Below are 12,974 nucleotides of genomic sequence, written 5' to 3'. Positions count from 1 at the left end.
AAGCCTTTTGATGCTGTATTGTCAATACAGAAAGTTTCCTAGCACTAGGCGAGAGAGTGGCTGAAGCCCTGGCTGCTGTGGGTGAGAATCAGCTCTTTGGGCAACTGAAAAGGGCAAGGTCAACAGAACACTCACAGCAGAAATTTTATGCCTCAGGAAGAAGTCAAGAGAGAAGTGGCTACATGTAGGTAATTGCAGTGTCAATCTGGCTAACCAAAATACTTAGGTTTCCCTCATATTTTTCTGGGAGGCCAGTCAGATTGGCCTTGAGTCTCTCTCAATGGTCCCAGGTGGTGCCTTCTGTTGTGTGTGATGCAATGGCAAATCTGGGCACAGGACGCTGCAGGACATTTCCTGCAAAATCAGGAGTGGGTTTTACAGCTTATTTCTCAAAGTAATCTGATCTGCTTCCTCACCTTGTATGTTGGTACCATTGTGATTTCTCTTCTTGCATCTGCAGTACTGAAATATACAGAGAAAGAGGGATGAAAGTTTGAGAATAAGCAAAATAAGTGTCCATTTTAAGGGCTGGACACTCATTGTTCTCATCTTCCTGAAGTCAGAAAACCTCTTGATTTGATACAGCACTTAATACCTAGATACTGGAGGGCTGATTCCTAAAATGGTTACATCTTTGAATTTGGAAAATAAAAAGACATAGCCCTGCCCTCCATGTTTACACTGGCCAGAGGGTGGGTTTTTATCATCTAGCTGCATCCTTGCTCTGGAATCTTGCTTTCTCCTCTGAGGCACTGAAATTTCTTAGCCAAACTGAGACCCAAGATCATTGCCTGAGGTTATGTTGCTGAGAAACCCAGGGGCAGCTCTTTCATGTCACAGCATGCAAACTGGAAGAAGCAGAGCAAAAGTGGGGCTGTGTGTGCCAGAGAAGGACTGAGGCACTCTGTGAGTGGTGTGGAGCTGTGTGAAACCTCGGGCAGCTGGACAGGCAATCGTAGCCCTACTTTGGAAAGAAAATGCAGGGGGCCAGGTGGCAGTCAACCAGAAGAGCTGAGATCTAAACAAAAATCTTAAGCAAAACAACAAAACAAAACAAAACAAGCCCAAACCATATACAGGAAAGAAGTCTTTTGGAGTAGCACAGATTTCATTCAGAAGTATTAAAAAAAAAGAAGTTGCCCGTGGTGTCTCTTTCAAAGGGCACATTTTACCAGATACCTGCACCAAAAATACCACAAAACATTACCTAGCTTATTCAGAAAGCCACTAAGGGAAAAAAAAAAGGTTTCTTCAAGGGGAGTTTGACGTGCTGTTTAGCCTGCTCTGTCATTTTTCTTGTCTCTCTTCATAATCTCTATGCAACCCAGAAACAGCCAGTAAAAAAGAGAGACCCTCTGCTTGTTTAATTACTTCCTGAAAATTTGACAACTGCTACTTCGGTCTCATTGGATAATCTACTTTTAAATTACCTGGTCTTTCAAAGACAGCATAATTTGAGTACTTTACTTCCCTCGCTATACATCATGCCTATCAAAATTAAATGCTTCCAACATACCAATGCAGTGTTTTAACATTTCACTTTTGTAATACATTTAGCAGTAAATTTAACTTTTTAACAGATTTTCATACCTTTAGCAGTAAAGCACAGTTAGAAGCAGATCTTTTTTTTCTGATGAGGAAGTAAAATTATGTAAAAAATTATAGAAGTTTATAAAATGCAAAGCTTCGCCTCAAATTCTGTGGTAATTAAAATGTTTTTCTTTATTCCTGCTTAAGAAAAAGACTATTTTATTAGTACAACTAATTTCTGAAGAAAATATGAACTCAGGCATAACTCATTGAGTTTTCATTTTTGCTCTACATATAATCACAATCACAAATGTTATCTCAAAAGAATTCACATTATTTTCCTCTGAATTTCTTTTAAGACTTTTTTTTTCAGAACAATAAAATTATTTACAGAAATCTAGAATAAACTATTCAACGTACTCCTTTAGCAGATTATTCAACTGCCGTTTTAACTGGTGAATATGTCGGTCTTTAGAAATTCTGTTTTTCTGTGATCTATATGATTATTTCTGCTTCCATATCAGAAAACCAAAAGTTGTCTTAACAACACGTATTGATTATCACCAAAATATGCAACAAGCACGTATTCAGGGTGCGGTCTCTGCAGGGTGTGTGTGTTTTTCAAAGCTGAAAGCCTACCACACACAGTACTAGGATTCCTCCTGTAGAGAAACGGGAAGTGAAAAGCAGTCACAAAAACAGACCTCTCTCCCAGATATTAGCTCTTGAGAATTCCTCTCTCAGGAAATGCTGAATTTGAGGTTGTTTCTTTTTCCTTTTGTTTGTCTGTAGTGACACATGTCAATAAGCCCTATTTTTAAATGAGAGCAGTTTTAATTGCAGGAATGCATGCAGATCTCATGGTGGATCCTGTTGGTATATGCACCACATGTGTGTGCATGCAAGCAAGCCAGAAGACTGTCTACAGCACATGTGCATGTTAATCCAACATGAGCAAAACCAAAAGCAAAGGAGGTAAAGAAACAGGACGTAAAAAAAAGGAAAAAGAATGAACCCCCCCTTGCTTCTAAATCATCACAAAGACTGCAATATCCTGTTATCTGTTGTAGTAAATTCATATACAAAAATAAAGAAACAAATGTTGCCCTTCTGTGAAGGGAGATAATAAAAGATTTATTCTTCAAAAAGAAAAAAAATCCAACCAGAGGAGCGAAGAAGTACGTTGTTTTAAGCTATACTCAAGAAAAGCACAGACTGACTGACATAATATTTAAGCAGCCCAAACCTCTTAATATTGCCTATTGAAGTTGTCTTGGGGAGCAAACACTGTAGACATGAGATGAAAGGCAAATAAAAGCCAGTTTATCTGGTTGCCACAAACCTGTTTCTAAACCATGACACTGACCTAGTGAAGATGTCTATGCTGATCTCATTTTTTCCTACTACAGAGCTAAAAGGGACTAAGATACCCCAATTGAATATGCTTTTTTTGTGGAGTCCATAACAGATGCATTTTATCTTAAAGAAAGAATACTACTCGCCAAGTGTTAGTGTTAATTTAAAATATCTATCCTGAATGCCTCCTTAATTCTGTTATTATGGTTACCTATGGTAATTAGGCTGATATAAGGAAGACTAAAGTGTCAAGTTATAACATTAAATGATGATAAAACTGCAACACCACTTCAGACACCAATACTTTTTAGTTTAATGTCAAGGAATCAAAATCAGTTTCCTGATTCTACCTGTTTCTAAAATTCTGGTTTCTGATTTCATTGATTTACCAACTCAAGTTTCCTCCTTTCTTATACCATAAATACATTTACATGTTCAAGAAATATTAAAAAATTACAAATCTTGTTAAAACTTCTGAAACTTTCACTGAAATACAATAGAAAATAACAAAGAGTATGCATAAATAAGTCTTTCTCTTTTCCCTACTCCAAGATCATAGCAAAACATGTGCAAAGTGAAAACTGATACACAAGAAAAATTTTAGGCACTATTTACAGAACTCACAAGAATAATCTTGACCAGGAATATTTGGAAAGAATGACAGTAATCAACTATGCATAGATTAAGAAATTTTAAAAGGTTAAGGCTGCTGAACAAAATACTTAGAAGTATATGCCTGTGGTTGAATTCTGAGGATCTTATTTAGCTCCCTAATGATGTCTGGCCAACAGTTCCCCCTCATGTTAGTGGAAAGCATCCTGCACTTCTGAAAACTGCAATACTTATTAAACTGCCTGAATAAGGTGTTTGGTTAGGCAGAGGGCACACTGAAGGGAGGGGGTAACCCTCCATATCCTGACATTTGCACACACACTTTCAGTGTAGTTGGTCTGCTCCTGTGCACAGCTGATGCTACTTTTTCTGTGGGTAGCACAGAAACAGCTTTTGCTCTTACAGGGTATTCAGTGGCACACACAGATTGTCTCTGCTTCCAAGCTTTTCACTATTTTAATTTTATTTAAATGTGTAGATCAACCTAAGCTGATACATTAAAAACACAAACCAAAGCATGATGGTTTATTTGAATGTAGTGGATTTTGATTGTAGTTAGTTGATTTTGCATAATCACTGTCAAACTTAGAAAACAAACTTCAAATTTCTGTAAAAAATGTAAATTATGTTATGTTATTTATTTATTTATTTAGAAGAGTATTTTACTTACTATGCCATGTTTGCTTAATATTTAAGGTCAGAACAGTCACAATAGAATTAAATCACTCTTCTGAATGAAGTCATGCTCATCCAGTGATTTATAAAAATGGATTAGATCTTAAAAATCAATCATTACAAATGAAAGAATTCCAGGCAACATCCCACCTGGAATTAATATCTAATTAAGTCCTACAATCTCAAAAGGAAAAAAAAAACTTCTTTAGTAACTTATGCACTGTATCTGGCATTTTCAACTTTTCTTATATAGAAGCTCTTATATAGTAGCTGTCACTCATGATGTATACTTTTGCTTCAGTGTCAGCTTTCAAATTCATGTTACACTGGGTATCTCTTTAAAATAATAATTAGCCACTCCTAACCTTCTGATCCGTCTTTAAAAGCTTGTACTAAAATCAATTTTCCTATAGAAGTTTGATCCAGAAGTTCTTAAAAATACCTGGAAAAATAAGTTGTTCTGCTAGTGGCTTAGAGCATAAATAAATAAAAATATAAAAAGTGGACATTCGTCTCTCTTTCTTGTTTTTTTTGTATGATCTTGATTTTTTCTTGAAGTGTTAGAATGCTGTCTGCTATCCTCTCCTTAAACAACATTTCTCTAATGGGATTTTGCAGGGCTGCTACACAACAGCTGCATTCCCAACATACAAAGAGTTTTCTCCCTGTGAAATCTTCCTTGGTACAAGGCCCAGGGGTGAAGCCTCACTGTAGTGAAATATGTGTCCCAATGATCATGACAGAGTCAGCATTTTGTAAAGAAAGTACATTTGTAAGAGATATGAAGTTCCCCTAGGGGTAGAGTGCCATGAAAGTAGAAACTCAGTTACTGTAGTCAGACAAGCATTTCTTTATGCTTAGAAAAATAAAATAAAATAAAATAAAATAAAATAAAATAACTTTATAAGTAAATGTAATAAGCTCTGTCTAATATTGGGTGTTTTTTTGACAATCTGCAATAAAATGCCCATCGGGCCAGTTTCCTCTTCCCCTTAAGGAATTTCTTTTTCCTTATTTCTTTTTGACTTTGAAAAAGGGTAAGAAGTTTTTTTTTAAATGACTGGTTGCAGATTAAAATTAACACCGTACATTTCAATTATTATCAGTTCATCAGGGAGCCAAAAGAATTGGTATCTTTTTAATTAAAATATTTTTATCAGATAACCTAAGCCTCTAAGGCCATATATTTGATTTTAATTAAAAAAAAATTCTGCTTGTGATCATTGTTCAGAATTAATATACCAAATAAAATATGGGAAGAAAGGAGGTAAAAGGAGGTTATATAGTGTTACCTGATAAAAGGAGACAGTAATATTTAAAATGAGGTAAGTGTTACACCGATTTATGATGTATTTTATCTTCTAGAGAAACCCTAGTTTATCGTAGTGTCATGCAGTTCGAAACGTCAGCTGTATATCTTTCTGCTTTTGAATGTAACTCTAGGTTGAAAGGAAAAGGTTTGCAGTGACCTGATGTATAAGCAGATCAAAAGCTTGGCATTTTTTCTGGGATAATTCACTTTGATATTGAAACTTTTTTGTTGTCATAAATACATAAATATTATAAATATCTTATAAATATCTTGAAAGAATATTAATTAATAACACTTAACGTGACTCTCATCTTCATGGTGCTGTACAAACATCTATTAATCAGAAAGGATGAAAATGTTCCTTTTGTTTTTGTCCCCACTCAATTTATCCTGTAAACATCCTCATCCCTAACCCAGTAAGCACCAGAATTTGTATTTTTTCTTTGTTTCAAAACCAAAACAAAATATCTTCATTCATACTGTGCTTTCCTTTGTATCCATAACATAGCTGTATCAGGAGCCTTGCCAGTACAAAAAACATTAAATTGATCTAGTTTGTCAGATAACAGGGCCAAGCAAATCAGCCTCTAAACCCCACACTTAGTCTAATCACTCAAAAGCAAAGTAGCAGCCCAGCAGCAGACTGTCACCCGTGTGTTACAGCTGGGGAACGCAGTGGGGAAAGCAGAGGTGGCACTTGGCACCCGCTCCATGCTGTGAACGAGATGGAAATGTTTTGGCTTTTAAGGGCAGTATTGAATGTTGCCTAATAAATTTTTTTAACTAAAATTATATGCCAACCCAGATTCAAGAGCTGCTGTGACTGAAGGAGGAAAGATGTCACCAACCTGCAGATAAGCAGTATTTAGCTTCTTTCAAGGTAGCAGTTCCTGCCTCCCACTGACTACCAAATACTGAAGAAGCAATGAAATGTCATTCCTTGGTAAATGCTCACTAAATATGCTGTTAGTTCTCATCTCCTAGGATGATACCAGTCAACCATTTACCATTCAAAATCACAAAAATCATGGATTTCTGGTCCTAATGCTTGAGGGAATTTATCCATCCCATTTCTCTGTGTATACCCATATATCCAGTGGAGACTATATTTCAATTTTTTTCATAGATCTAGTAGTATACACACATTTGGAAGAAATTAGCTGAAGAAAAAACAATGATCTTCACTTGTACTGTCAGTGGGTTATTTTGCTCTTTGTAAGCTAAGCCAGTCCCCCTGAGTACCATTGTTTATTTCCATTTACAGAAATTTCTAGGATAATGCGTAGTGTAGTCTAAGGATTATAGCAGCCTGACACAATTGTCAGCACACTTTATTAAAAATTGCCAGCCTAAAGTCTCATGATCTTCTACTTTTCATTTTAAGAAAACCACTTTTGGTCTAGGTTAGAGTATATTTATTCATTACACTGTTCATTTTTTAGCTCTCATAGCTTGTTCCCAGAGCAAATGGGATAATAGCTATTTTAATCTATAAACCATTAGCATATTTGCCTCATGAGACTTTGGGGTCTGGGCTGTACACTTTAGTGTTAACTTCTCGAATGTAACTACAAGAAAAGAAATCATTGTTAAAACAGAAGAATTTGTTTTATTTTCACTCTTAAAAAAACACAAAAACAAAACCAACTAAACAAAAAAGCCAAACACCAAAAAAAACCAACCCCAAAAAACCCCGACAACAACAATAAAACCCTAACAAATTCTTCCAATTAAGGAAAAGAAGAAACTTGCATAAATCTGCCAGGGACCTCAGCTCACAATTTAAGCTCATCATGGTGAATAAGGAATTAATAAATAACTGTTGAGCACTCACATATATTCTGAGGATTTAAATTAACCTAATTTAGACATCAGGGTTATATTTATGCATATGCAATCCCTTAGCTTCTCATTTCATCAACTTGTTGGATCTATTGGTCCCATTCCAGATCAGTCAAATACAAAAGGAGAGTCTCCTATCAGCTTGGGGTGCTTTGGGTTTGGACTCTTGAAGAAAATAAATCTTGAAGACATTTTCAGATTTTCTCTTGGACAGACTTAGGTACATAGGGAATTTGGAACAAATTTATAGATGCCACTTGAGGCTTTACTTTTTGTCTGTTATTCTTCCACTGAATGGCTTTCAGGTTATCATCTGAATCATTTATACACACACCCAGGCAGATGCACATACATGGATACACACAAATGTGTACAGCATGAAGACTTACATAGAAAATTAAGCATATGCTTTTCTGATTCCATTTCATGATTCTGAAAAGGGGAAAAAAAAATTCTGCTTTCTTTCAAAGCTTCCCAGGACAAAAAAATTCTTGAAAGATCCAAATCAGAGCAGTGACCAAGTTCATTACTGAACTTACAATGAAACAGAAGGTATCCCTTGAGTCTCCCTTTAGTGGTTCTGTGTTAGAGAAGCATCTCTTTGTTTGCTGTTCACTAAGTTGCTATCAAGCTAAAAACTGTATAGGAATTTTCAATATTCAATGTTGCACCAGCAACAGTTTACAGCTTATTAAAATTATTAATAAAACAAAGGAACAATACAATATGTGTTAGTACAGGACCCAAATTACTGTATCTTTCCCTTTCTTTTCTTCTTCCAGAGAGAAACATGATGCTTTTCTGAAACACTGTGCTGCCCTGGTGAAAAAAAAAAGGGGAACAAATGCATCAACAGGATCTCACTTTTCCCTTGTTCACTCTCTTAGCAAACTGACCCTGGAGTTTTGGCAGCTGAGGTATATGGGGAGGAAGTTTTCAGACAAACCCCTCTTTTGACAACAGGAGTTGGGTGGAAGACAAACTTGCAGGCCAAATTGGTCCTTCATAATTGGCCTGGGTATACAAATTTAAAGGGACTCCAACATGCGCATTAAAGACACTCTGAATCACCAGGGACAAGGATAATTCACCTCCGCACAATTCCGAAAGGAGAATTTTGACTGACTTTTACGTTTTGCTGTAACACACTCTTTCTCTTGTGTTTTTTTACTTTTCATTTATTCATAGCATCCTCCAAACCAAAAAAACCCCACAAGCCTCAGACACTTAGCACAACGGTAGCTGTCGTCAGCCCCAACACTTTACCACCTGTGCTTTACAGAAGGAGAACCTGGAGCACAGAGTCTGCCATTTACCACAGTCAAATGAGCAAGTAAGAGACCTAAAAATAAAGCTTATTCTCAAGCCTCCTATAACCAGCTGCCAGGGCTCTAGGTGCAGATCTATATTTTTCCAGTCACACACCATGCCCTTAGAATCTGAGGGCAGCAAAGAGCCTTTCTCATTTAAATCAATTGCAATTCCAAGAAAGAGAATCTTTGACTTGTTTGCTATGCTTCCCTTGACATACTGCCTCCAGGGCAATGTTCAAAATGACCTTACATAACAGTTTACATTCATAATCCATCACTGCAGAGGGAAATCAAAACAACAGGCTCTTTCCCGCTTCATTATGAAGGGCTGCTCTTGTTTTATGTTGTGTCCTTGGGAAGGAACCAGTGATGAAGTCAGATTAGAACTACAAAAAACACAGAACACCCACACCCCCAAAAAATAACCCTTGTACAGTGTGCATTTGCAAATTAATTACACCTTGGCAATGTGCATTTACAAAGTAGTTGCAAAAATCAAGTGGCTGAAAAATTAATAAAACAACTTTTCTTCATAACTCAAAGGCCTCATAATGCTTGTTTGTCAGGTGACAAATCTCACCGAAATATCTCAAGTAACACTTTTAGAAGATTCTAAATATTAATGTATGCACACATTATGCCCTTTTTTAATATCAAAATTACATTCTTTTTTAGCAAAGACTACATTTAATACAGATTTCTTTTCCCTTCCAAATTTTTCTTCACCTGTCAGTACAATATTCCAGAATCTTGCAAAACAATGTTATTACTTACCAGAACAGAAGAAATCTCACCATCTCTTAACTTGAGGCTGACAATGAAAGCCCCCTTCATTTTACTTGTCAGTCCAATTAAAAAAAAACATTCTTACCCCAAAAAGTGAGTGAATAAACAAACATGACACAGCAGGTTTAGAGATAAAAAGTCAATGAATTGATAAAAACCTTGAATTCTGTAGTATTTTTACTATCACCAGATCTAAAACAGTTTTGCTAAACAGCTCCCCTTCTTTGGTAAGAGAAACAGGGATGGAAGCTGTACAATTACTTTCAGTGCTTCTTGATAAATAGCAAAATACCTCAGTGGAAATGTTCAACTTCTCTATGATTAAAAAACAAACCTTTAATGTAGTTTTTGTTTACTGTGTCATAAGTGCAGCGTTGGAAGTTGTTGCCAAAGAATCATTGGAACAGGCATCACTAAGGCAGTGTCAGCCAGCCAGCTCTTTGAAAATGATTCAGTTCCTCTAGTCTTATGACTAAAATAATATGCAGTGGCTCCAGCTCGAAGCCTGGTTAATACATCTGTCCAGAACACATAATTACTTGGTCATAACATTCCCCCGGCCACCAGCCAACAAACCAATCAGCATTTCTTCTTAACTCACTAGAATTTTTGCTGTGTCAAACTGTTTGATCTCTAGGTAGTAAAAATGCAAAAAATTGAAGGACACTGCACTGGTACGTTTTAATTTAACATAGTTTCTCATGGAAATTAAATCTGAAGAGAAACATGTTTTTGTTGACATTGCTAGAGTTGAGAATTTTATTCTGCTTCAGGAATTATATTGACATATTTATCTTGCAGCTTTTTTCTTATCTCTTCACCAGCTAAGATTCTGAAATGTAATCTCACTTTCATTAACTACTTTCACAAAAAATCTCACATTTATGAGAGAGTTAAATTATACCAGCAAATTTAACAGGCTATGTGTGAAACTATCAAGTTATCAACTATGCTTGATTGTGTACATTGTGCATGGAAATTAAACTGAAAGAGGTGAAAAACAGTCTGGATTTACACAGATACTGCTATCCACAGTTCTCTAAGCTTTATTTGTAAGTGCATGTGTTTAATTTTCTGAAGCTTAATTTTGTAAACTCTGATCCAATTCCTGAGGCACTGTGTACCTATAAAAGCTTTATATTTACTTCACCAGGACACACGATCAGAACAGTAGTGTTATATTTGCTTCCTGTATCATGTGCCAAACCCACACTCAGGAAGGCACTCCATGCACATTTCAGAGTAATTCAACCTCTTCTCTGTGCAGATATGGTATTTCTAAAGTAACAAAATTAATTGCTACATTTTCTACAGTGAAAAACTTAGGGATCACACTCAAACCTGCAGCCTTAAAGAAACTGCATCATTTCCAAGTTCATACTATATTTATTGGCTTAAGTGCTGTAGTTTCACACAGTATCCTTTTTTTTAACAGTGTCTATAGATAAAGAAACACCTTTACCTCATGGCCAATACTTAGACTAAAACACACTACAAGAATACAAATAAAGAACAAGGCACTTTCCCTGTCCACATGGACTGTTAGTCATTTGTTCTAGCAAATAAGAAAAAACCCAATTTCCCTAGTTTCCTTCACAACATTTTACAAGAGCCACACCAGACCAGTTACATTTTTTATGTTAAGAGTAGTGCATGGGAGAGGACAGTAAGGTTGCCCAGTTCATCCAAAATGGAAGTCTGGAAGGAAGATGAAGCTCTCATCTGAATTCTGTTATAGGTTTTCTCCCCCTAGATCACAGAAGGAGGAGGAACTGGGAGAATCCCGCTTTCAAAAGGAATTTGGATGTTGTTGGAGTTGATTTTGAGAGAAACTCAGTTGCTTTCCTGTCACAGGCTTTGCTGTTTATTTCCTATTGGTATCAAATCTCAGATTCAGCACCTTGTCTGTGCAAAAGTGGAATTTGAAACACCCAAACAGCATATTCTGAATTCTTGGCCTAGTACAATACAGGGATAGTTAAATATTTCAAAGGTCTATACATCTATTCTGTGAGTGTTAATAATAGTATCATACATTTTAACATTAGCAAAGATTGTATGCATTTAGATTGTATGCATTTAGATTGTATGCATTTAGCGAATCTGTGACAGAACTGAAAAACGGTTAATTATAACCAAAGGATGCCAAGGAATGGTGGGGTTCTTATCATGTGTATCAGCTTCTACTTGAAATCACCCTTACTTTCCTGAGTATAAACATGCAAACTATTATAAGTAAAAGCAAAGCTAGCTCTTCAAAACATTTTGAGCAAAATGAGAAAATATTTTATAACCTTTGTGCTCCGGAGGACACTTAGAAAATATAGAGACTGGTGGTTTAAGTTTAGAAATGCCACAATAATATTGCCTGAATTCATGTGATCAACCCACATCAGTTGCCTCTTCATACAAGTGCACTTTTATCCAGCTTTAATTCTATGATCCTGCATTCGATTTTCAACAAGGTTTCTGTATTATTTGGTGAAATCATAATACTGCATTTTTTATGTGTTCTGCATTTATTGTATCTTTAACCATTACACAGAGACATGTTATGCAGCCCTGCTTTGAATACAAAGCTACGAACTTCATGTACTTATACCAGCTTCCACCTTCCTCCCTCACATCCAGCTTAATGGAGTACTTTGCAGATTTATTTTCATGCTACCTTACTATTAAGACCCATGAAATCACTGGTATTTTTATCCTCATAAAGAAACAAAATATTCATCAGGAGAAATCATAAATTTGTAAGACAATCTTAACATACATAGTACTGTGAAAAGTTTGACTGTATACATAGGAACTCAAAGTCAGCACTGAACAGTTTCAGCAGTAGTATTAAGGTTCAAAAAGTAGTATTGAAGGCTGGGAAAAAGGCCACAGGTTGTTCATATTAGTTAAAATAAGAAATGATGAATATAAAATAAATACCTGAATGAGAATACTAGCATTTGTATGCTTTGCTGTTTCCCTCATCTACAGAAGTGAAAACAGTCAAAAATTCTCGTGTGTCCCCTAAACATACCTTGGCCATATTTACATAGACAATGGCTAGATACAGTTTTTTTCCTGAAATTTTTGTTGCTTCTCACAGTATCATAAAATTTCAACAAATCTCACCTTGCTAAAACACCAGCTAAACACAGGTACCCAGGTATCTGTTACCCTCTCCACTAGCAGTGAGGAGAGGCGCCTGGAATACAAATTCCCCTCTGGAGATGCCTTTCTACCAGTTGTGAAGTTAAAGCTAACACGACTGAGGTGAGGTGAAGGTAACTGTCTCAGATAAGGTTACTTCAAACGAGGGACTCAATTTCCTTCCTTATGGGGTGCTGGGGTGCATCCAGACCAACGTTGCACAGGATGCTTTGCTGAAGCATGACAACCACAGCAATCTCCCATCTCTCTTTCCTCTGCTGCCACTCTTTCCAAAGGCAATATTTATCCTTCTGTTCAGAAATGAAAATGAAAGCTGGTGTGTGACAAAATGTACAGTGTGATGCAAAGCATTTCATGTCATAGCAAAACCAGCTCAAAGCCAGCAA

This window comes from Corvus cornix, chromosome 4 (assembly GCF_000738735.6).
Source record: "Corvus cornix cornix isolate S_Up_H32 chromosome 4, ASM73873v5, whole genome shotgun sequence".
NCBI classification, from domain to species: Eukaryota; Metazoa; Chordata; class Aves; order Passeriformes; family Corvidae; genus Corvus; species Corvus cornix.
This window is presented reverse-complemented; position numbering follows the sequence as displayed.